This window comes from Gymnoscopelus braueri (assembly GCF_963280865.1).
Source record: "Gymnoscopelus braueri genome assembly, chromosome: 19".
NCBI lineage: Eukaryota > Metazoa > Chordata > Actinopteri > Myctophiformes > Myctophidae > Gymnoscopelus > Gymnoscopelus braueri.
The window spans coordinates 29887969-29914157 of NC_137621.1; the positions used below are offsets into that span (position 1 = coordinate 29887969).

General features: G+C 44.1%; 1 pseudogene across 1 annotated transcript in view; it reads right to left on the reverse strand.

Moving 5' to 3' along the window:
• Positions 1-2329: 2329 nt before the first annotated feature.
• LOC308074109 (glutamate receptor ionotropic, NMDA 3B-like) overlaps positions 2330-26189 on the reverse strand; it is a 79032-nt pseudogene continuing 55172 nt past the window's right edge. The window contains exons 11-15 of the transcript in view: positions 21154-21269; positions 10639-10790; positions 6276-6374; positions 3866-3933; positions 2330-3329 (exon numbers count right to left, since the gene is read on the reverse strand). The product of the transcript in view is annotated as a glutamate receptor ionotropic, NMDA 3B-like (transcript). The remainder of the gene's footprint in view (positions 3330-3865; positions 3934-6275; positions 6375-10638; positions 10791-21153; positions 21270-26189) is intronic.

A 26189-nucleotide genomic window follows, 5' to 3' on the forward strand; every position in this document is an offset into this window, starting at 1 on the left:
ACCGGAAGCTCCATCCTAGTTACTGTAATCACTGTTCTCATTTTCACACTGACTCATCAAGTGCTAATGCAGGCAATTCAAGTGTATAAATGTTTATTTCAAAACATGAGAATGGTCATCATGATAAAATTCAATAATATGCAGATACAATTCTTGATAAGGGGTAAATTCAAAACTGTTTATTTTTTTAATATCCTGTTGCACAAGCCTCCCACCTCTCCGACCTAATAGGTTGATTTCTTTTCATAGACACCATGGCAAGTGAACACAACCACTTCACACCATAGCAAAGTTTTAAAATGTTTACATTTACAACAGTACCGTCATAAAACGTTAAAGTTCTTGTTCTGACAGCGATTCCTCTGCCAATATCTCAGACCACTGGGCCAGTGGAATCCCCTACAACCAGTTTAAAGTGATGGAGAATCACACAATATCGAGTGTAGCGCAATAACAGTAGCTAACGTGATTTTGTGTACCGCTGGAGCAATTTGATAGGCTTTATTTCCCTTGTTCCACTGCAACTGCATGAGAAAAACAGGATGCAGTACAGATCCCATCTGTCATTAGTCGAACGTGTTCTTTCCAAATTGATATATTTCCATGTTGAAAAGATTATCTGTCTTCATTGTTCAATATTTTATAAAAATGTAGGTTATATTCTCTGAAATATCTCTCCTCAAATAGCTTAAAGTGTCCAATTTGTCAAATGAAAATTCATTTGTCAGGACTTCATTTCACTGAGCAGGTGAAATAACATCAGGTATTTGCTCTACCTGTGTAGGATCTGTAGTAAAAAATACATTTAAGGCATCCATAGCCGCGGGAAGCGAGACTGCAGCACCCCTTGGTGGTTGATGGGAAAACTGCATATGAACCATGGGCCCACAAACTGTTATTGATTCCATAGTGTAGGTACAAAGCATTACTTAAATTCAATGAATGTCCTCAGAGTAGAAAATGTGAATACATTTGATCTGCATTCAAGAATTAGTCATAAAAAAACAAAACAAAAATCAGAAAAAGATGAGAAAAGAAAAACATGGCTTTGACCGACAGGGCTTATGAATCATCGTGCACCAATTGACCATATTCATACAAATGTCATTTTGCTCTTACATCATACTCAGCCTGGAGTTATGTCACAGCAAAATGGCCACCTTCTGAATATGGTCAGTTGGTCTTCTCCTTTGAGCTAGAGAATTGTTCCTGCTTCAATTAGCGAGGGACTGAGAGACACTGGGCAGCTAATGGATGCCAGGTTGAGGTTGATTATCTCCAGAATGAGTTTGATAGCTTGAATTCATTCTAAATTGTTGGAGCTGGGTTTTTTATTGCCCTATAACAGTCCAAAGGGATGTCCAACGGTTTACAAATCAACCCCTCAAGCAGAATCGATGGCCTTCTGGACACTGTTTTTACTGGTGAAATGCTTCTCTGGCTGTGGGACTTTAAGTGCATGTAGAGGACTATGCCAGTTCTGTACAGTAGGCTGGTACACTATCTTGAGTGAAACAGTTTACGCTGATGGTCACGTCATTAGTTTATTTCTGTTGCTCCTTATCTTCCCATATTTCGTTTTATATAATTCATTAAATATTAGGTCTAAAACATATTTTTGGTGTTAATTTCAGTGTCTAACTATGCTATGTGCAATCACTCAGTATCCACAGTTAGAACACGTTGCGTGTATTTTCCAAATGGTTCTTAATCAGACTGTTTTTTTTATTTCCATTTTTTGCTTTTTTTGCTGTGCTCTTGCTGATGTTCATGTGCTTGTGCAGTGTTGCAGCCTGCCACGTTTCTCACCAGATACTGTAGGCTACTGTTGGCAAGGAAGCAGCTTTGAATGTACGGTCCCATGCCTGTGCAATTGGTCTCCGAAAATGAGCATTATCATTTAACATTGCCTAATTGACCACCAAGTTGTTCGAGCTCATTCTTACTTACGTGATCTATTGAGTGTGCAAGGGGTTTAATATCCCGTGAAATTGCTTACTTTCTTTTCTATGGCAATGAGCCAGGAAAACTGGTAATTTTAGCTTCACACTGACTGGAGAATCTTTTTGGTTGAGGTAAACAGGGTCAGATATTGTCTCTGATCTTGATTTATGGATGGATAAGATGATTAAAATTTTAAGTGACTCAAGTCAACATCTCTTGCAATTGTGATGAAGTCCCGGTCGGCATCAACCATCACGTCCATAACATCACCTCTGCACGTCCAAATGAAAAGTTCTTCCCGCGGCTATGCAAGTATCCAATGTCAAATGCTTCATTCCATCTGCGTCTTTACACTTCACAGAATGGGGCATTCACAGAATGGCAGTCAAGTCCCACTACCCGCACTTGACGGGTTGGCTTTTGTCCTCTCCAAAGTGCTTACAGTACGTGATAGGTTAGCCTTCTGCCTATCGAGGCTAGCAGTGTTCCGTGATTGGAGTGTTCTCCCTCGCTCCATGCTATTCCCAGTGCCTGGTTGGATGACTCTGCCTCGCTCCAAACTGGTGGAAGTACGTGATTGGACGGTCCTCTCCCCTGTCAGTGTATTAACAGTGTGTGGTTGGGTGGCTCTCCCTCTGTCCAAACTGTTAACAGTGTTCAGCTGGCTACTTCTCCCATGCTCCAGAGTGCTTAGACCGCCTGATTGGTTAGGCCTCACAGTCTGTTGATTGTTCAGGGTTTGTAATTGGCTGGTCCTGTCTCTTTCTGGGAGCTTTGATTGGCCGGAGCCACTCCTGTCCAGAGTGTTGACAGTTTGTATCCTCTGCCTGTCCCTCTCCCTCTCCAGACTGGTCTCCCTGCGGCCAAGGCCGCTGCGCTCTCTCTCCAGGCTGCTCTGGATCTCTGCCCTCCTGGCCAGGGCCTCTCTCAGCTGGGTGCGGAAGGTTTAGATCTGCCCCTGCAGCTCCTGGAGCTCCCCTTCCCACAGGCAGGCCTGGGAGGCTCTGCTCCCCAGGGGAGAGAGAACCAAGCCTGCAGAGGACAGCGCCGAGGCCGGGCCCCCGTTAGCTTGGAGGTTAACCTGCGGAGAGGACGTGAGACCCCCCAGGGTCCCCAGGCCCAAGCCCGTCAGGCCCAGTCCGGGACGTCCCACCATGCCGGGCCGCCCTCACACCGAGGCGGTGTGTGTGCGCAGGCGGTAGCTGTGTAGCGTCTCCAGGTCAAAGTGCACACGCTTCTCCTTGGGCTCGTGGGACGGTGAGGAGGAGCTGGTGGTGTCTCCACCAGACACAGTTGCAGCAGAACGGGACGGTGGAGGGGAAAGGGGCGGAAGCTGCTGCTGCTTCCTGTGGAGGGTGCAGTTCTCTGATACACAAGGGGAGGGGCTGGGGATTGGAGAAGAATTGAGGTTATGTTATGTAACGTAATATACGGCACCTAATACAAGCCAATCTGCACAGTGAAATCTCCAGTGTTATCTCCATTTCATTTTCCAGTGTAAATATAACCAAAACGGTAAATTAACACTATGGATTTGACTGTGTAATCAAATCTGAGATTTGTCTTACTAAGCCTGATTGACAAGTGAATTTACAAACCTGGAGAATTCCACATTCTAGCTCATATTTGGGATAAATCATATTTGGCTAAAGTATGACAGTACAGGCTTGTATTGAATTATGCTACCATATAAACAGAGCAACCAATAAACCAATAAAATAAAATAATATAGTAGATATAGTCATGATTCAGTATGGTGACGGGACATTGTCACCTAGCAAATATGAAAGGAATACAACTTTTACACATGCTCATGAAATCTTTATCAGCATCCTTCAATATCCTGAGTAATAATGCAACATTAAAGCACACGTAAACTCATTATTTAAAAAACTCAAAGTTATAGGTATGGCTTAATTACCTTTGGTCCAGGCCGGTCAGTACCTTCCCAACATCCTCATAGGTGGTGTTGATGGCTCTGTGTATTTTCTGCATGTAGAAAAACAATGGAGAGACATGCTGGTTAGTTGTGCAACTTCTGTACAACCCACTTGTTCTGAACTCCACCACTATTCTCCCTCTCTGTACCTGTGACTCAAATCTGACCCTCTAGTCTACCCACTCAAATTATTTATTTAAATGCTCTTAAATATCTCTCCCTATTTTACTTGAAAGAGTGGCTAAGGTATCGGTCACGGCTGCCTTTTTTGTTTTGCCTAAGGTGCCTGACTTAACAAAGCTTTTGATCAAAGCCAGTTTAATAAAAAGAACAGAATCCCGTCTTCACTTGTACTGTAGGCTACTTTAATCGGTGTAACGTTACGCTTAGCAAGATTTTCATCAGACAAAGGAAAATGTCTTACAAACAAAATGTTGCACATTGTGCATGATTGATTCTGCCCATTTTTTTTTACTTTGATCTGTTGTTTTCCCCCTATGCACCTGTCACCAAAGCACAAGTGTGAAAACAAATATTTGTTTTGTCCAAAGCCAATAGAAATTGGAGCTGAGGGAGGAGATGTTCGGTGAAATCATCGGTCATGGTAGACCATGCTTCCGAAAACTGTGGGTTTTCTTTATGCTTTCTTTTAGGCTGAAATGCTACTTGTCAAACATCCAGAGTTTGACCTGTCTGTCTCCATATCAAAGGGAGAAATCATAATAGACCTCACCACCTTTCCATCTTGTTGGGATAGCATTGTTGCAGTGTAATTGGGTGTGCTGCTTCGAAAGGATTAGACTTTCAAACTGTGGGATTTTGAAAGCCAACAGAATTTGAATTCTGTCTCTGTATTCAGATAGAACACTATCTAGAGATTCAATGTTATGCGTCTGCGCTTTACGTATGAAGGTCATGGCTAACGGAGACGATTGTCTTTCCTCTTTTGTTTTGGTCAAATTGCTTCCCAGGGACAATTTCACACGGTGTAGGGGCAATCTGGAGAGATAAACCTATCCTAGGTCATGCATTTGGAGTGCAGTGAGGCAGGCCAGTGTGTGATGGATGCTGGAGGCTCGCCGGGAGTGTTTGCCCTTTCCAAAAGAAAAGAATGCAAGAGTGTGGGAGAGGAAGTCTTCCTAGGCACCCACAGACTAATTTCATCATTCAGCCAAAAACATGGCCACAGGCACTTCATTTGGGCCTGGCTAGAGCCTCGTAGTACAACACTTGACATTTATGCAGCACTCCAAGTCAAGAGAATATGATGTTGAGAAGCGATGCCTTTAGCAACCTTGTCCCTCCTTCATTAACATTCACATGACTTCGACATCAAATAAATGTTCTCCTGTTGCCTTGAAGTGTCTGCAGAATTGGCCCACAAATTGATTCAAAACATAATTTTGTTTGAGTCTGTGAAAAGCCTAACCTTTAGGGCCACCATAGTATGTGGTTTGAATTTTTCATGTATTTCTTTCAGGGAAGTCTGTGTATAATTCCACACTTGTTCACCAACAGTGCTGTGGCTTTGGGTTGTCATTTTAGATTTATAACACAAGAGGGCGCAGCATACCATTGCAACATTACAACGCTTTGCAACATGACATGTTGCGAGCTTGTAGGTCGGCTGTGTACAGCGAAGACATTTGGTGTAGAGGGAAAAGGGCAGGGTGCCTTCCTACTGCCTATTGTATAGGCCTCTGGGGGACACTGTTCAACAAAGTATAAGGGGTTTAAATTGTTAAAGATGTTTACTGAGCTTGCTTCCTTGATTTCTTTAGGTAATGTATTACACAGATTAAGGGCATTCATCTAGCAGCTCTTGGGGGAATACTGTTTATGTTGTCAGTGAGTCAGTAAGGTACACTGCTCCTAGCCCTAGCTCCTAGCATTTAGTACTTTAACCCATTAAGACCTGAGGCCCATTCTACTAATGTCTTCTAAACTTATGTTGCTATATCAGTGGTTCTCTCTCAAAGTCAATATGTGTGTGTGTGTGTGTGTGTGTGTGTGTGTGTGTGTGTGTGTGTGTGTGTGTGTGTGTGTGTGTGTGTGTGTGTGTGTGTGTGTGTGTGTGTGTGTGTGTGTGTGTGTGTGTGTGTGTGTGTGTGTGTGTGTGTGTGTGTGTGTGTGTGTGTAGTGTGTTTGTGTAGTGTACACTTGTTTTGCATTGTTTTATGTACATGCTGTGTGTATGTTTGTGTGTTTGTGTATGCTTTAAATCTCCCAGCAGGTGGAACATTACCCCACTGTGTGTGTGTGTGTGTGTGTGTGTGTGTGTGTGTGTGTGTGTGTGTGTGTGTGTGTGTGTGTGTGTGTGTGTGTGTGTGTGTGTTATGTCCTTTGTACATCCTGTACTTCTCATTATGTGTGCACGTGCACGTGCTCTCACCTGGCTGGTGTGGAGCCAGTAGGTCAGCAGGGCTCCGCCCACTCCCATGCACAACAACACAAACAGACCCGAGAAATGCTGGATCCCCATCTGCAGAGTCTAGAGAGAGAGAGAGAGAGAGAGAATGAAAGGGAGATAGTGATGAATAGAGACATAATGATTGATACAAATATGGGACTTTACTCTCTGTATCTCTTCGGGCCGTAGGGAGACCTAACATGTAGAGCAGTGGTTCTCAAACCTTTTCATGTCAAGGACCCTCAAATCCGCAGACCCCCATCTCAAATATTTTGTTCCAGGGACCCCCAGAAGCAAAGATTTGAGTTACAAAGTTCGCTTAAAAAAATATATACATTCAAAAGTTTGCAAAATTTACACACGTTTTCAAAAATAGCAGATCTAAGCTCTAAGCTCATAGCGCGGCACAGAGTGCCACGCTATGAGCTTGTAGATCTGCTATTTTTGAATAGCCAAAGTATAAAAGGTTGAAATCATTGTGATGCTATATTAACACATTTTGCTGGGGACCCCCTGGTACCCCCCAAGGACCCCTAGGGGTCCCCGGAAGCCCACTTTGAGAACCAATGATGTAGAGGGCGAAATAGATGGAAAAGAGGAAGGGAAGAGAGAGGCAGCAGAGAGACAGGACAGGTCAGAAGAGGGAGATGAAGAGCGGTGAAAGCACTGATTTGATTGAACGTAATGCATTTCTTCTCACTGGCACATTATGCTGGCTGTAGATGTTACTGTAATCATATGGCATATGATGCATACTATTTAAAAGGTTTGCTCTCAAAAGATGACTAAAGCCTGATTTATATGCTGTAAGTCGTACGACGGTGTTGAAGAGCCGCTCTACATAATAGGCGCTCTACAAACTCACAATCCGTTGGATATTTCTGGCACACGACACCATTGTACGATGGAGTAGGAGTTAAGCATGAGAGAGGCTTTAAACTGTTTTTATGCGGAGTTGAAAAAGAGGACAAATGTTTCAGCCTCTGGCCATCATCAGCGTACTAAAATTAGAATTTTAGTAGGCTATACTGATGAATGGCCACAGGCTGAAATGGTCTGTGCTCATTTTACACCCCCCCGACGTAAACCCATATTTTGAGTGCAAACCTTAAAATGGTTTCTAACAGGGGTGTAAATCTCTGACCCGAGTACGATTCTTTCAGAAACTATTCAGTGCAACATGATGATTATATTCAGTCCAATATGAATACTTTATACGATGAGGTTCAGTACATTTCGATATTTAATTGACTGACATTTGACTGATTTTATTTGACATCTTACAAACAGACAGCACTGTCATCAGTGATGTTGTTGCAAGAATGGAGCATTGTGGTGGTTCAGGCAGGCATGGAAGTCAAGCCAGTCCCACGCTCATACACCCTCCAATCACATACTGGTACAGTCCTTCATATATGTTCTTATCTGCTTATCTATTTAAGCAGACCGATGCTCACTTTTCTTTTTTTATATAGCCAAAAATGTTTTACCCCTTTCTACTCATAATTGTGTTGCTATGCCAATGAACCCTCCCCACATGTTTCTGTGTTCCCACTGCTATTGTACCCTACTGTCTCACCTACCAGCGAGGAGAAACGCCTCAGTCCTACTCCTCCCTTTCAATGCCCCTGACAGGCACTCACCCAGCAGTATAGGAGTCGCTGGCCCAGTGCCAAACACCCTCCCGGATTCCCCCTCCCCCCGACACACTAATATCACTGCGTAGATATTAGTCTGGAATCTTTGTGTGGCATCTGCATTTCCAAGGGATGGATAAAAAAAATGCCTCTGGTGATAAACCCGCCCCATATTTGCATACTGGGCCCTGATTGGTGCCCCACAACTTCGTGGGCAGCGAAATCCAATCAAAACCGAGTCGGGCCAGAATAATCTGCCAAGGGCTTTTTTGTCTGGTTTCCAGGCTACCGACACTGGGCCAGTTGTGTTTGTACAGATGCTCAGCCAAGCCGGATGTACCATGGTGGATTCAAACCCCCAGACAGTACCTGTCCAGGTGGACAGGTACTTTATCCTTGCACCACCCGAGTGCCTAAAAGAAAGACCGACACTGACTCCATGCTCAACATATCTTGCCACATCCCCAGCCTCCTTCTAGGTCTTTACTCTGTATTTACTATGGAGTATCTTCAGGTTCTTCCGCCCTATAAGGGGTTAATATGTCTATTATCATGCCCATAATAACTGTGTATCTTTATGGGTGATTTTTTATGAAGTTGTGCACTTGTGTCACACACTGAAAATAGCAGATCTACAAGCTTGTGATCTCAGAGTCTGTTATGCTTGCGCAGAATGTTCCGGAGCATCATGGGAGCAGAGCCACCACCGCCAAACACAATGCCATATCATTGCATTAAGTGGTTTACATTTGGGTGAGAGTGTCTGACTGAAAGAAATACTGAATTTCAAATGCCATTTTGAAAGAGAAAAACTGGAGGGGCAAAGGGACAAAGAAAGCGAGAAAGGAAAGTAGAGAGGAGAGAACACGACTTGAAACAATTGGGAGTTAAGAGAAGAAGCGTTCAATGAGAAGAGAGAAGAATATGGACGAGGACACAAGTGGGACAGAGGGAAATGAAAAAAATAAAAGATATGGAAGCATAAAGTAATATAATCGGAAGAAATGGCAGGAGAGCAAGGAAATTGTTTAAAAGGGAAGAAAATCAAAAGAATAAAAGGGAATGGGAGAAGTGAAAAATGAGTCTTAATTAATTAATTGAAAGAACAGTTTTCTGTGCTGAGCACACCCACATCACATCCCCTCTGACATAACCATCTATCTACACGCACGCACCCATACACACAAATACACACACGCACCCACACCCCTCTGACATAACCATTTATCTCTTCAGAGGCTTTGATGTGCCTGGAGGAAGACCTTGGTTTTCTTTCTGTAGAACCTCTTCCCCAATCATGTCTTCTCCTCCTCCCCCCACACACACACACACACACCTCCATCTGATGGCAATTAGCCCCATGCTGATACGACACTCCCACCAGAGAACAGTGACCTCCTTCTGCACCCAATACAGCAGAGGGCAAGAACACACACACACACACACAGAGAAAAGCGCTCTGTCTCCATTTCAAATGGTATCAGTACAGCAGTAATATGTTTCCTCATACAGGGTGAAGTGGAACCTGTGGCTGCGTATTTGTGTGTAATTGGGTGAATGGTTGCAAATCGACTCACCTTAAAATACTGGGATTTTCAAAAAGCCAAAGCAGGGATATAATACCAAATATAAACTGTGTGCACAATCTAGGGATCTCACCTTCTGTACACAGCTAAATCCTCTGTGTTAATTTATCCATTTGTAACTCTGAGGGTGTACAAATGTAACCAACAGGTCCATTTGGTTACATCAATATTGATTGGCTAGGACTGCTCACGTGGCGGACGTGACGTGTGTGTGTGTGTGTGTGTGTGTGTGTGTGTGTGTGTGTGTGTGTGTGTGTGTGTGTGTGTGTGTGTGTGTGTGTGTGTGTGTGTGTGTGTGTGTGTGTGACGCCGTTCCGATTTGTGATTGGCTATAATTGGCAGAGCGGCGCTGTACCAAAACGAACACTCGCTTCGACGTTTGCATCGCATATGAAAGTGACTGGAAAAGACGGAGGGTAACGGCACATCTGCTCAATGATAGCCTCGGTATACAGGCTTTTATTTCCGTTCGCGTCCAGCTCAAAAAGAAAAAGCTCAATCACAATATGCGGAGCAGCGGCCTCACTTTGCGTGCGCACGCGCGTGTTTGAGAGAGAGAGAGAGATGGGGAGAGAGAGAGACAGTCTGGCGATACATCATTTGTATTGATGCAATATCAAATTGAAGGCAAGACAACAGTTACTGAAGGGCTGAACCATGTAGAATTGATTGCCTTAACGAGAACGGTCCTCCTCAGAGCGCAGATCTCCGCCAGGCCTGGTTGTCTACCCAGGGCCCGCAAACTTCAGTCATAGCCACTTGGAATGGGAAAAAAACTCCAGATGTTCGGCCCGAACCTCTAGTTTTGTACACTCTCAGAGTTGAATTAACACAGAGGATTTCACAGTGCATCACGACTCAGCCCTCACATAACTCAAGACAGTTACTACATCCCTGTTGCTTTGGTCTAGATTGCCAATTAGACCTGCAGGTCTGTGTGTGTGTGTGTGTGTGTGTGTGTGTGTATAATGTGGTCTCACCGTGTGTGACTGTGTTTATGTGTGCGTATATGAGTTTAAACTGGCAGCCAATCTTGGCTGCTTCCCACAGGGAAGGTCTTTTATAGTGCTACCATAGCTGATTGCTTCCTACACACACACACACAGACACAGAAACACTTACCTCAGTCACGGCGAACACTCTCTTCCCGCAGGGCACCACTTTATACCACTTGTCATGTAGCATGTCCATGAAACCATCAGACTTGTAGCGGCTCACAAACTCTGACACATTACGGGTTAGAGGAGAGCCCTGGGGTAGGCCTATACCATAGCCTGGAAATAGATATGCACGCACGCACACGTGCACACACACACACACACACACACACACACACACACACACACACATTTGTGTTTGCATATTCATGAACACACACACACACTCCTGAATCATACCAACTGTGGGTCTGAGTAAATTGGGTATTCTAATTATTATTATGAATTATTATTATTGTGGGAAACCGTTGTAATGTGATGACACTTTAAATGTGTTAAATGTGAATTGTAATGTCTTTAGACATTGGAGAAATAACTGGTTTGTGTGTAAATTGAGGAGTCAATTTAAGATTGGTATGGTCCAGTGGGAGGGGCTTAGCCTTTAAAAGATGGGTGCCTACCAAGACCTATGCAGTCAGTGAAGGGCTGCAGTAGAGAGCAGACCTAGTGCCAATTGGGCCAGTAATATATTGTTTCCCCTGGACTTTCTGAAAGAAGGTGAATAAAAATACTTGCTTTTGCATCAACGGACTGTGTTTGATTCCAATGTTTTGGCATATACTACCTACACAGGTGACAGTGTGACATTTATATAATTTGCACTGTAGGCATTTAGCAGATGCTCTTAATCCAGAGCGATTTACAGTAAGCAAGGTAAACATCAGCCAATGCATGGAAGTAGTAATCTAGGATCATAGGTAAACCAAGAACCTATCATCAGTCTAAACAGTATAATGTCAAAAAATATAATCTGTACATTGAAACTATACACACTAGGATGCCAGGTCTACAAATGTTCCATTTACACTGATATGCGACACAATTGTTATGCAAAGCTCGGCCAATAAATTAAGCTGACTTGTTGGCTTAGCCAATCAGGGACGTGATGCCAATCTGTGAAGCGGAGCGTTTGGGTTGGCCAGTCAGGGAAGCCAATGCATACAATCTCCTGAACACACAGATAATTATTGCCTCTCGACCTGCGGGCCGGCCGACGGATACAGATATTCGTGATTTCTTTAACCCTATGTAGTCTGCCCGAATTGCCATTCGGCTCTGTTTGAGACTGAACAACTTATGCAGGGAGAGATTTTGTGTGACACAAACACTAACACACACACAACCCCGTCTGCCACTCAGGTGTGAAGAGCGCATCGCTATACTGTGTGTCTGGCCGACATCTCACAGTGGATGTCTTCTTCTCACCACCTCAAGCTGGACCCAGACAAGACCGAGCTTCTCTTCTTCCCAGGTAAGTCCTGCCCCATGCAGGAGCTCACTACTTCCATAGACAACTCCCTGGTGGCTTCGGTTCCAATGATTAGACCTCACCCAGGCCTCAGTCATATCAAAGGGTGTCCTGCAGGGGACGCCTGTGAGGATCTCAAGCTCTTTAGTGTCACCATCGTGGGTCTGAACCTTGGCTTGTGAGCTCAGGCTGATGCCCTGGTATTTGTCCATCCTGGTGAGGTTGCCTGACTTTGGTATTTAGAACGATGTGAACAATGTGTATGCTTTGGGCGAATTAGGCTCTCTCTGCTTCTCTTTCTCTCTCTCCTGCTCCCCCGGCCTCTCTCCCTCTCCGACTCTCCCTCCCTCTCCCTCATTCCTTGCTCTCACTGATTCCCTCTATAAGCCTGCCTGCCTGCCGTTGCTGGGTTATTTCGTTGACAACACGTTGCATTGCAAATGTTCAATCCATATATGGGCATATCTGCCCGCCCGACCGCCACAACTTGAACTTAGCTATAGGGTGAAATTGGCAGGAGTCACAAACGTGGCTGCAGTAGTTGTAGAAAAGCGAGCAGCACAGTATAATAAATACTGAACACTGTGGATGCCAGTATGTGCGATGATGTCTGGGAGTTACAGTCCGTATAATCCACATCAGTGTTTTGAGTTCATTACATCTTGCCTGAGGAATCACCCAGCATTGTACTATGGAAATAACGTATTCGTACAGTACGCGTTCAACTCGCGAGTATCAGAGAAAGTGAGCTTGTGTGTGACTGAATACGTTTGTTTTTGTGTGTGTGTGTGCGTGTGTGCGCGTGAGCGCGTGTGGGGGTACCTTAGCAGCAGATAGCAGCAGCAATGAATCCCGCTGACAAGATTTTAAATGATATATATCTGCGTGCTCTAATCAGAGCATAACAGTATATCAAGGTGGATAATTACACTACCAGACAAATTTATTTCTGCTGCTTTGCTTTGCAATTCATAATCAAAATGCTTTGGTTTCTGTACAGGACCTCCTGCTCTTATTCGTTTCATGTAATTTGTATTGCAGTCAAAGAGGCAGACCTGTCAAAGCCTTCTGTTTGTGTACTGCATTTGTGCCAGACCTGTCGGCTGTGTGTGTGTGTGTGTGTGTGTGTGTCAGCTGACCTGGATGTGCACGTTCACGCATATGCCTGTGGGTTTGTGGGCAGGTGGGACGGAATCTGCTCCGTCTGCTTGTGTTTTGGTGTTTGAATCTGTGTGTGTGTGTGTGTGTGGGCGCGCAAGTGTGTGCGCCAATGTTGGCTTTGTGTTTCTGAGTAATTGTGAAGGAACATCGGACCTGTCCGCCAATTTTGTGTGTGTGTGTGTGTGTGTGTGTGTGTGTGTGTGTGTGTGTGTGTGTGTGTGTGTGTGTGTGTGTGTGTGTGTGTGTGTGTGTGTGTGTGTGTGTGTGTGTGTGTGTGTGTGTGTGTGTGTGTGTGTGTGTGTGTGTGTGTGTGTGTGTGTGTGTGTGTGTGTGTGTGTGTGTGTGTGTGTGTGTTTGTCTGTCAAAGTGAGTTAGGTATGATGGGGTAGAGACAGCGGCTTAGGTTCAAGTTCTTGTCACACTCTGCTACCTGCATGACAAAAGACTGTCCAACCAATCACTCCTTCCCTTCTTCACCTGCGCCCTCCCCTCCCTTCTCCTCTCCTCTCCTCCAGCCCCCCTCTCCTCCCCTCCCCTCCCCTCTCCTCCTTTTCTGTCAGGACTAATTTCTGTTCCTCTCTCAACATTTCCTGGGGCCCATAGCTCTGCTCACTTCACAAAACACTACACTGGATCAAGCTCCAAAACAATACTTTTGGAGCTTGATCCAGTGTGCAGACTCCATTCTATTGTGATGTTTGCTTCTGCCCAGCGCCTGGCTTTTTAAACTGTGGATGTGCGTGCTTCATTTACTTACTTTGCTATAGCTTTGCTCAATTCCCATTTACATCACCACTTCACTTGTTGTTCACTTCATCCTTCTTTTCATATCTCGGCCCACTTTCACAATCCCATGGCTTCCCATCTCTGCGGACCCCTCCTCCTAGCCCCTCTCTCTTGGCAGGCGGCTGGCATTCAGCAGCAGACACCAGCCTACGTATCTCCGTCCGACTCTGTCTATCTTTGGAAGCACTCCGTCAAATGGTGGAACACAAGTGAGGATACAGTGCACTTTTCATTTTGCTGGGTTCTTATGCCCAGAGACCCCCCCACAAATACCACCACACAGCTTCTACTCCCACAGGCATCACCCCACGCCCACCCACCCACCCACACATGCACGCACGCACACACACTCACACTCACACACACACACACACCCCTTAACAGATGTACACACAAATTCAAGCACACATCACTCTTGCAAAATGTGTGCTACCTGCCCCGGCAACAATGTCTCCTATCTACATTGTTTTCCTCGGATCGTTCTCCGCCTTGCTTGACTGAGCTTGTTGTCAGTGGCATCATGCCCATTGGAACATGTGCCCACTACGATTTATTCTCTCTTTCAGAGGAATATAAATGTTTTCTTTTCTTTTTTTATAATAATAATAATGTATGTATTTCTGATCATTTGATATCATAAGTCAAACAAATTCTTCTACTTATGTACACACAGATCCCCTTTCTTTATCTATGGTATTGGTTTCTTTGAAAGTTGCGCAGGTGTGGTCAGGAGGGGGACAAGGGAATCGTGGCTGCATCGCGCACACACACACACACCACACACCACACACCACACACCACACACCCACACACACACACACACAATTCCCCACTCTCTTCCGTCCTCACTACTGTAAGTAGTTAACAAGTAAGACGCGCGAACGCGGGAAGCGAACGCAGCTCGAAAATATTGTGTATTTACGGACTTGTAATCCGTGTTATTTCACCGTGATGGGGAGAGAACATTGACTGTGTGTGTGTGTGTGTGTGTGTGTGTGTGTGTGTGTGTGTGTGTGTTGTGCATTTTAATCAGAGCATAGTCTAAATTCCTGCACTCTGGCGCACTCTGGCGGCTGCATACAGGCAGTGCACGCACGTGAGTCACATGGGGGCACGAGCCAATGAGAGCGCGGCTGCACACACACAACCCGGGCACACACACAACCCGAGCGCGGTTACATAGTAAGCTCCACTTGGTCGGAGGCGCGGCTTCGCCGCGCCTCCTTCCGCGCATCCTTCCGCGTTCGCAATAAATCGTATTATCCCCTTCATTCACCGTTTCAGTATCACAACCAAGGGTGCACACTTGGTTTTTATATTTGTCATAATAAACACATGTTAAATGCATATATCTGCCGTAATTTATCTTTCCGTTTCCACAACAATATACAGAGAAAATGGGCATATTTGGGGCATATTTACAAATTAATCATGATTAATCACACGTTAGCTGCGATTAATCTGATTAAAAATGTAATCTTTTGACAGCCCTAATATAGACAAAATCAGAAAACACACACGCACGCACACACTAGCTTCTACAACCACAGCCACCGACATAATTACTCAACTTATAATACTCTCCCAATACACACACACACACGCACACGCACAAGCACAAATGCACAGCACAGCACAGCTCACAGTTCTTCCATGGCCACATACCCACACCGACAAACAAGCGTCTGGATATTCAGTGGTGAAGTTATTAATGGGGTGTGTCCGGGCTGTTGTAAACATCTCCACAGCACTCGTCGGAAATACAGACCACAGCAGCACACACTCCTACATCTCTCTCTATCAACCCCCCCCCTCTCTCTCTCTCGCTCTCCGTCTTTCTCTCTCTCTGCTTTTAGTACTCCCACTTCCCTCCTCTCTCTTCTATCTCCTCTGTCTCCAAACACCAAACAAGCTACTTTCTAATATGTCCTCTCCCTCTCTCGGAAAACCGAACAGCGCCCACCCTTTCCTCTTTCCTTTTCATCAGTGTCTCAGCCTACTCTGTCTCTCTCCCTGGTTGGTTGGGGTTGAGGGGTTTGTCTTGATTAGGTGGACTCTGTTGGCTTGGGTCTTTTATCACTCGCTGTGCAGAAAGGCACAGACTGGCAGCGTGGCCAAATGAAAGTCCTCTATCTCCTCCTTCTACTCACTGTCGCTGCCTCGCCTACCTCAGTTGTTGCTTTCTCTGTAATTCGGGTCCTCTCCACTCCCCTCCCCTCCTCTCCTGCCCTCTCCTAGCCTTTATTTATTTACAACTTTCTTTCCGCTCTGTCTCTCTCCGGTCTTTTCTTTCCCCCCTCACTCTGCCTCACTTTTATCTGCCCCCCGTTTCTGTTTGCCTGTCTCTCCTTTCTCCATCTCCTCTGCATCTCTATCTTTGTCTGGGTTCCTTATTTCTATCTCAGCGTGTCAGACACCATTCAGCCCCTGCAAGGCTCCACGACACGTCTCGTCACACGGCGAGATCGCGTGGCGACCGAGCATCAAAAGAAAACACATTCATTCGCTGGCCTTTTCATGTGAGAGCCATTGAATTAAAGCCCCAGCCATCGGTTTACAACCTGCTCTGCATACCAACCGAGGCTCGCTTATATGTCGTTCGTGCCAATCGGCCGAGCCTCGCCACGGCATAGAGATCACACGGTTGCACCGCGGAGGCAGATGAGGTCGGCTCATCCCAGACTCAGAGGGATGGACACGGGAGAAAGAGCATCCTGATAGCAGTGGACAGGAGAAAGAGGCAGACTTGTGTGGTGATTTAACATGGGCATGGCGCTTGTCAGTGACTGACAAGAGTTTGGGTATGTACGGGGGACAGCAGCAGGTCCCAAGTGGCAGCCTTGTTCGTACTTATTAGTTCAGCTGTCTGTCTCCAAAATGAGAGAAGCAGACGTGCGTTTATGGAAGCACACCAGTATGAATATTTGCGCCGGCGCAAGCTCAAAATGCATGCAGGAGAGTGCATGTACCATCCACCCACCCACGCACGCATGCACGCCCACACACACACACACACACACACACACACACACACACACACACACACACACACACACACACACACACACACACACACACACACACACACACACACTTCATCATTGTTTTGCATACAGATAGTCCTACTGTACATACAAGCATGAAGTTCACACACACTGCTTTTGACTGGGCCTGATGCTTAATAATAGATGGCTGTGGACTGTTAACCCTGCAGCGCTCTGGTTCTCACTGTCAATCACAGCACTATCCATTTGATCACTGTGTGTGTGTGTGTGTGTGTGTGTGTGTGTGTGTGTGTGTGTGTGTGTGTGTGTGAGATAAGATAGAGAGATGGAGAGGAAGGGAGAAGGCAATAGACAGGCAGACAGCTAGAGAGAGAGGGGGAGGGGGGGGGGGGGGGGCGTAAAGAAGCCGTTGCCATTGCTACACCGTATCAAATAAAAAAAACCTGATGATGACCTACAAGGCAATCAAGGGCATGGCACTCTACCTTCAGGACATGATCCACCCCTACACCCTTCCTGCACACCAGCTATGACACCCTTGCCAACACTCCAAGCGACTCTCCCTCCTGGCTACCAAGCTGTGAAATGACCCCCCCCCCCCCACCAGTCAGGCGGCAAGCATCCACCGCTTCAATTGAAGCCAGTGCGGAAGCAATGAAAACCCTGCAGTTCTCATTAATGGCCTCTAGAGGGTGTCGCTATTTCCCCTCCTGTTCATTGTAGAAGAATTTTCTATGGGTATTTGACCGGACTTTACGCTTGGTTTTATGACCTTAGTAAACATTTTCAGTGGCTAGTTTAAAGTCTTCTTTCAATTCTCATGATATGCGTTTTTTTGTAAATTACTGTATGCTCCCATAATTTCAAAATGAATTATAAAGAATTATAAATATGCTTCTGAAGACTCACTCACCCATTTACCACTTCCTCTGGAACAAATTTGCAAACCTGCAAATCTGCTTTAATTCTCCTACAGTTCAACTTGGGGTCCCAGCAACGTTTTGACAAACACCACAGCATGCTGACACTAATGCTATAGTTTGACAAATTGAGGGCGCTAGCACAACTCCTAATATGCTGAATAGTGCTCCATTCTGCTCAGGTACAGGAGGCTTGTAGTTGGTACCTACTCCTCCCTCTATCTCTCAGTGGTAGAAGAAGTACTGACATTTTTCACTTACTTAAAAGTATCTATACCACTACAAGTAAAAGCCTGGTGTTCAAAAAGTACTTGAGGGCCCGGACGGGCACCTAGGATCAATGTAGCGTGACGCAGGTTCGGGTCCCGATCCCGACAGCCTTTGTTGTGTGTCACTCCCCATCTCTCTCTCCCCATTTCCTGTCAACCCACTGTACTATCAATAAAGGCATAAAAAGCCCAAAAAGAAATAAAAAAGGGGAAAAAAGTACAGTGAGAGTACAAAAGTATAGACATCAAAATATACCTTAAAGTAAAAGTACTCATTATGCAGTACGTCCCATTTCACAAGTTCACAAGTTCATTTTTCTACATTTCATGTAGAAAAATCTTTTGAAAATAGCTGATCTAACAGCAAAGCAAAGCGACATGTTGTGAGCTTGTAGATCAGCTATTTTCAAATAGCCAAAGTATATATAGGGATGAAGTGGTTAATGTATGTTTTGTAATAATATTCAAAATCTTCAAATTAACTAGTAGTAACTAACATTTTCAAATAGTTGTAGTGCAGACAATATTTGTCTCTGACATGTAGTGGAGTAGAAGTAAAAGTATTGAAAATTGGAAATACTCCAGTAAAGTAAAAAAAAATACCTCAAAACATTACTAGTACAGTACTTGGGTACATGTACTTAGTTACTTTCCACCACTGCTATCTCTATACCTGTACCAATCCCAACCCCTCCTGCTGTCTCTGCCGCTCCACTCCTCCCCTCATGTCTCCCCTCCTCTCCTCCTCCCCTCCTGCTCCTGTTCTGGACCCATGCACCGTCAAGTTCAAACGCAAGGAGCCTATACAGACACCTCCCCTTATGACGTCCACCCTGGCCCGCTCCGCACACGCCTGGCCAACCCAGGGGAATGAAAATATATACGCGCTGCATTGATTCCGTCACATCGCTCGATAGTTCAGTCAGAATTCCCAGCTCCAGAAAGTTACTCAAGGACTCTCAACAGGGGCTGTGCTCTGTTTACCTGTAACCCATTCAGACCGAGAACGCATCACGTGTCATTTTTTGTATTTCTTTGGGCCATTCAAAAATGGCAGATCTACAAGCTCATAGTGCGGGACTGAGTGCCGCACCATGAGCTTGTAGATCTGCTATTTTTTTGGAAAAAATCGTGAAAATGTGTGCAAATCTTTGAATGTACAGTTTCTTTTTTTAAAGCTATAATTTTCTTTACTCAAATCTTTGCTTCTGGGGGGGTCTCTGGAACAACGTATTTTGAGATGGGGGTCCGCGCTCCAATACATATCATTTTGTGGGCCCTTGACATGAAAAAGTTTGAGAACAACTGATTAATAGCAACATACGCTTTTCCCCCCAGAAGCTTTAAAAATACATTTATATTCAAAGTTTTGCACACATTTTCACGAAAAAAAGACAGAAAAAGTAAAGAGCAGATATACAAGCTAACTATGAGCTTGTATATCTGCTACCATGACCGAGAACACAGATGCGTTCCCGGTGTAAAAGGGTTAACTCCCATGGTGGGGGTATTTCCATTTCAATAGTGTTGCTGTGTGCCTGCATGCTGACTCAAACACCTACAACCGATAAAGAATGCCACGATGACCTTGTCTTCAACCCCCCGAAAAGTTTCATATGTCTCTCTCCCGTCTGCGTTCCCTTCACTTTGGCTTCTGGACTTTGTCTGCATCCAGTGGTGGAAAAAGTACTCACATTTTTTACTTAAAGTAAAAGTACCAATATTGCAATATAGAAATACTCTGTTACAAGTAAAAGTCCAGAATTCAAAATTTACTTGAGTAAAAGTACAAAAGTATTGTAGTATCAAAATGTACTTAAAGTACCAAAAGTAAAAGTACTAAAATGTTTGAAAATAGCAGATCTACAAGCTCACAACGTAAGCTCAAAGTACAAAAGTATTGTAGTATCAAAATGTACTTAAAGTACCAAAAGTAAAAGTACTAAAATGTTTGAAAATAGCAGATCTACAAGCTCACAACGCGTTGCATCTTGTGAGCTTGTAGATCTGCTATTTTCAAATAGCCTATGTATAAAATAGGGCTGGTTAATGCATGTTTCATAATATAATAATTGATATCTGAAAAGTAACTAGTAACTAATATTTTCAAATAATTGTAGTGGAGTAAAAGTACAATATTTAGATCCGAGATGTAATGGAGTAGAAGTAAAAGTACTGGAAATTGGAAATACTCAAGTAAAGTACAAATACCTCAAAATTGTACTTAAGTACAGTACTTAAGTAAATGTACTTAGTTACTTTCCACCACTGTCTGCATCCAATTCAAAACACCGACTGCATCACTGTCTGCTATGCATGGGAGCTGTACTGACCCCAACTGCAAAGTAATGCAGAGGGTCATTCTGTCATTCACTCCATCCAGGACATAATACGAAGGACGTTGTGTCAGCAAAGCTTGCGAGCTTATCAAAGCTCAGAGCCAATCCGACCACAGACTGTTTTAGATGCTGCCAAGTGGCAAGTGGCTCCGTAGCCACGGAGCCGTCGGCAGTAGATTGCTATACAGCTACTTCCCCGGGGCAATCAGTCTTATGAACGAACAGGACAGGAAAAAAGAAAAAATAAGCTTGGGAAACGCTATACCTCACACCTTAGCACTCCTCATTCCTTCTATCACTTCTTGTTGCCTATTTTCGATAGAAGCTACAGTATGTTGTAGATGTATGCTGTCCACCAAGTATGTCACGTACCTACGTATGTTATATGTTTAGACAGATGCTAGGTTTGATGTTTACCTGGTAACCTAGTTACTTTGTAGCACTTAATTGTTTTCTTTGCCCTCTGTGTAATGACAATTGAATTTACCCGGCCATTGGCTGACTGGGCTTCATGCCATTTATGCCATTTATAACATTTATGCCGATATTGCACTATGTAAGTAGCTCATCTGCTAAATGCCTAAATTGTTGTAAATTGTAATTGTGAATTGTGTGCCTGTGTGTGTGTGTGTGTGTGTGTGTGTGCGCGTGCGTCAAGTGTGTGTGTCTGCGACTCTGCGTGTGTACATACCCTCTATTGCGAATGGTTTGCCCACTGTGAGCAGTTTGCAGTCAGCATCAATGGACACCTCAAAGTCTAGCAGGGCCTTATCCATGATGAAGGCATCCAGGGTAGGAGGATCTGTCCTTCAGCACAAACACACACACACACACACACACGTGTGCACACACACACACACGCACACGCACACGCCCACACAGACAGACAGACAGAAAAAGACAGACACACAGACACCATAAGAGTGAGGTAGAGCATTTAATAGAGTCCCATACTAAATGAGTATCAGGTGTCTTTTGTGCAAATCTACGATCTTGCAAAAACACTCAATTTGCTACCTTTTTCTTTTTTTTTGGGTGCAATTTCCCAAGACCTGGAACGTATTGGATTCACCTCATCTACTCCCTCCTAGGGCTCCCTGAGCTTGTGTACGAGTTGTCACAGTGTCACTCTCCCATTTATTGTGGGGATGAGATTAGCTGCATGCTAATTAGCTGCATGCTAATACGCTGCGTGAACACATACATTACCTACAGTCTCTGCTGTGGACTGATAAAGCGTCAGATGGACCTCCGGAGAGTCCTCGGCTCAACTGCTACATATGTATATCGATCTGATTGACCCTAATATCCCCCAATTATTCCCCGATAGACTCAGACACTGCTGACCATATCCGCCAGTGGAGAGTTTCACCATGACAAACAACACTATGCACTGGCTGGGATGTACACTGAAACACATACATGATGGACAGACTAAATCCTCAGTGTTCATTTAACTCAGAATATTCATTTATTATAGTTTTTCCCCCTATTTTTTTGTTTTAAAATTTAGAGTAGCCAATTATTTTTTACACCCATGTGTTAATTTAAGCTGGAATCAGTGTGTACACTGACACAACCGCAGACACGTGCACTTCAGATCCATTCAATAAAATGTAATCACCTCTGCACCTAATTTTACGCGCACACACACTTCTAAATCTACTACATGCATGAATGCGCATGCAAACTCTCTTTTTCACTCAAAGCACACACAAGCACATTTGAAATATTTATTTATGTCCACATAAACAGAAGTACAAGATGTACAAAGGACATAAACACTGCCAGTGCAGTCAGATAAAGGGAAAACAGCCAGTTACAAAGTGCATGTAAAGCAGAGCATTGTTACATACAAAACAAAAGATGGCATACAGTACTTGTCAAACACAGCGGACAACAGTCATGGGTAATGGAAACAACGCCTCCTCCAAATTGAGCGGCTTCCTATAATAGCTGATATTGAGCAGTACCTTGCTAATTGTTTAGCCCTCCTTTTGGAGAGGCCGGCCATTTGCAGGCCCCTCACAACCAACTTGTGCACGTGTCCTACACTACCAAAGATAAAAACAAAAAGTTTACATCTGTAGCCTAGCTGAGAGATGGTCTGCTCTAGCTGATGATATTTTAGCACTTTGGTTAGGAAGGCTTCCTTAGTCTAAGCTGTAATCAAAGTACAGCCGACCTCGAGAATGAACACCTCCCTATGGTTTTCATTAACAACAATGACATCAGGGGTGTTAGCTGAAATGTTAGAGAACACAGAATCATCGTTACACAGGTTAAACATGCTCGGCTTCACGGTAGAATGCTTATACAGCATGATGGAAGACCTGAAAATAGAAATGATATTTTTTTATATCAAATCCACTATTCTGTCATGCCTACTTATGTAGAGTCCCCTGTATACATGGCACCCATTTAAGATGTGGGACATGGTTTCAGCTATTTGTTCATGACCATGATGTATACAGTGAGGAGCATGGTTGCCTGGAAACCAGATGGAGAGGTTAAGTTTAGATGGTAAAACCTGCAACCTCGCTTTCAGAGTAAAGACAACAATGCATTTGTCTAAAGCAAAAAAAATTAACACAGAGTGAGAGACAGAGTGGTCCGCAGCAGGGAGACATGCAGTCTTCCCTGCCGCTGCCTTTGCTGTTGTGCCCATAAGAGGCGGCCTCGGGCATTAGTCAGTGGGAGTGTTCTGCTCCACACACAGTCATAGATGCTCTGACAGAGATACTGGAGTCAGATATAAAGTCCCCCGAGACAGCCATCGTCTCAGAGTTAGATCCTACCCACTTCAAGGTAACATCAGCCCAACAGCACAGATCGTTTAAGTCCGGCCAGTCTGACCACACACCGAAGCCGGGAGAGCGACTGTCTAGCTTTCCACTAGGTTTCCTCCTGAAGCCTAGGAAGCTAGGATCCGAGCCACATGCCAGGGGGACCTTACGTCGTTTTAGGTCCAGGAACAGAGATGAGCGTGCAAGCTCTCTCACATACTGGTCATCATTGTTCAGCATATTTAACAAATGGGAGAGTCTCGTAGCAATATATGTCCATTCAAAATTGGGAACACCCATACCACCCTCACGTTTACTGTGAAATATAATGTCACGTGTTGTGTGTGTGTTAAGACCAGTCCATTGTCTCACTAGGTGCACAGTTTTGTCAGTCAAATCACGTAGTGATTTTCGTGGAACATGTACATTGGAGAAAAGATGTTGTACCTTGGCCAATGCTATTATTCTGACTGCCTCCAGTTTCATGATTAGAGGCAGAGGCTATGCGTGGACTGCTGGAGTACTCAGAAATGATTACCTCGACCTGGTCTCCCCACTCGCCTGCCACATTAAACTTGTGACCCAAATATGTGTAAGTCTCGTGACCTGAATAGACTTTAAGGGGTTTATTGAAATCAGTTAGCGTATCTGTTTTAGAGTGATACCAGCAGTTCCCTCCATTCCGCCTTTCATATAATACAGCACATTTGGATAATTTTACCTCTAATCCTGACCATTCCAAAAAGGAATCGGTTTTGGAGAGCATGTTCTTTATTCCCCATGATGAGAGGCTATCTGGACATCGTCTGCATACTAGGGTTTAACATTTTCCGGGAAATATCTAATTTTAATTCCCGGGAATTTTCAGACCTTTTCCCGGGCTTCCCGGGAATTCCTGTTAAAGGGCAAAAAAAAAAGTCTAAAATTCAGTTTATATGCAGATACTTCATTTTTTAACAGAATAGTAGACATTGTATTGCTTAAAACGTTTTATTTGAACGAAATATTAACATATCAATTCAAACAAACATATATATAGTATATATATATATGTTTGTTTGAAAGGGCCAGAATCGCGCAACAACAGCTGATAAGTCTATGGAGAATTACCGAGCCATTCCGAGTGGAAAACGGAACGGAACGCTTGTCCCTAAACACACTGCCCCATTTATTTCGCGGATCGAGGCCACCGGTTTGCACCTGGGGCAGGGTGTTTGTGGACGACGGTTCTTCTATTACATTTCTGAATGGAAAGAAGTGCACTTCTCTGCGCAATGAGAAAAATAATGACACTTTTCTGAACGTTGAATGAACTTTATTCATACAGGTGCAGTGGAGGGTCTTTACTTGTACACAGTGTGGAAAACTGTTTAATCACAATAATAATTTGAAACAACATATTAATGCTCATACAGGTCAAAAACCCTTTACTTGTATAGTTTGTGGGAAAAGATTTCACTAAATAGTAATCTGAAGACAAATTAGCCTACATCCACACGGATTGATACAGGGGAATGGAAAAACTTAAGTTGTATGTGGCAAATATAAATGCAACTCTTAATTTCAACAGATGGAACAGATGGATCTCTAGAACACGAACATGCTTTTTCTTGAACGAAAAACATTTTAAAATAATAAATACCTCCTACTGTAGCCTATATAACAAAAATAAATTAGGCAATTATTTCTTTTCCCTGCGGGATTTGAGGAAGTGGGATTTGAGGGGAATTTGATTGATTTGTCGCTCAGTCTGTTTCTCAGTTTGGTAATGAAAATCCCACACACTGAAAAGGCTCGCTCAGCTTCCACCGATGTTGGCTGAATGGTCCCAAGAGCCAAGTAGAGGCGTTGGAGATTCTCGGGGCGAACTTTGGTTGCTTCGAAGAGCGCAAATTCCTTCGAAAGGATTTTCTGCAGGTCATTCCCAGTCTTTTCCTCTAAGTCTGGGCCTTTCATGCAGGCATCGATTTCTTGCTGCAGGTGGGCTTGTAGGCTCACGGTAGTCTGACTCTGCTCTTCTGATTCCGTTCCCTCATCAGGTGGTTGGGGTTCTGCTGTGTCACCTGTTACAAACAGGCGCTCGCAGAGACTGTGCGCTGTCTTCACCAGAGTATTTTTGGAGGGCATAGCGAACAGCACATCTCCTGTAGTCACAATGACTGGGTTTTGCAGGTACCTAAACAAATAATGTGTAGGTTAAATATAGCCTATGGACTTTCATGTAAAGGAATAATAGGCTATAATAATAATAATAATTAGCCTAGTATTACATTATGAAAGCCCATATATGGGCTTTCATAATGTAAAGTAATAATAGGCTATAGTAATAATAATAATAATAATAACCTGTACAAAGACACAATGTTGTTCAGTCTCCTGTCCCCGAATCGGGTCCTGATGGCCTCCGTCATCTCCTGAGAGATGTAGCTGTCCTGCTTCTCCAGCTCGGCAAGGATAAACTTGAAAATGGCATCTGCCTTCAGAAGATTTGCTCCTCTATCGCACAGTTTTTTTACTCCCATCTTCAAGGGTTTCACGCAATTTGCTAATTCCCGAAGGCTGGTTAACTCATCATCGTTGACAATAAGCGCTGGCTGGACGTCAATCAGTGCTTTGGAAACGGGGCGATGCAGCATTATGTAACGGTCCACCATGTCACTCATACTGTCCCACCTTGTGCGACAGTCTAGATGGAGCTTCAATTCTTTTCCCAAATCTTCTTTGACGTAAGCCTGTAGTATCTCGTTGGAACGAGGAGACCTTCGGAAATGTCTGGCAATCTTTCGAACCTATTAATAGGTGAAAATAGCAAAACATTAATTACATTAATATGGGTCTAATATAGGCTGACGTGAGTGAGAAAATGATAAAACATGTTTGTTGCGGTGTGTAACAAAGTTAGTTAAACATAATCACCTTGTCCACAGAGCTCTGTAAATTC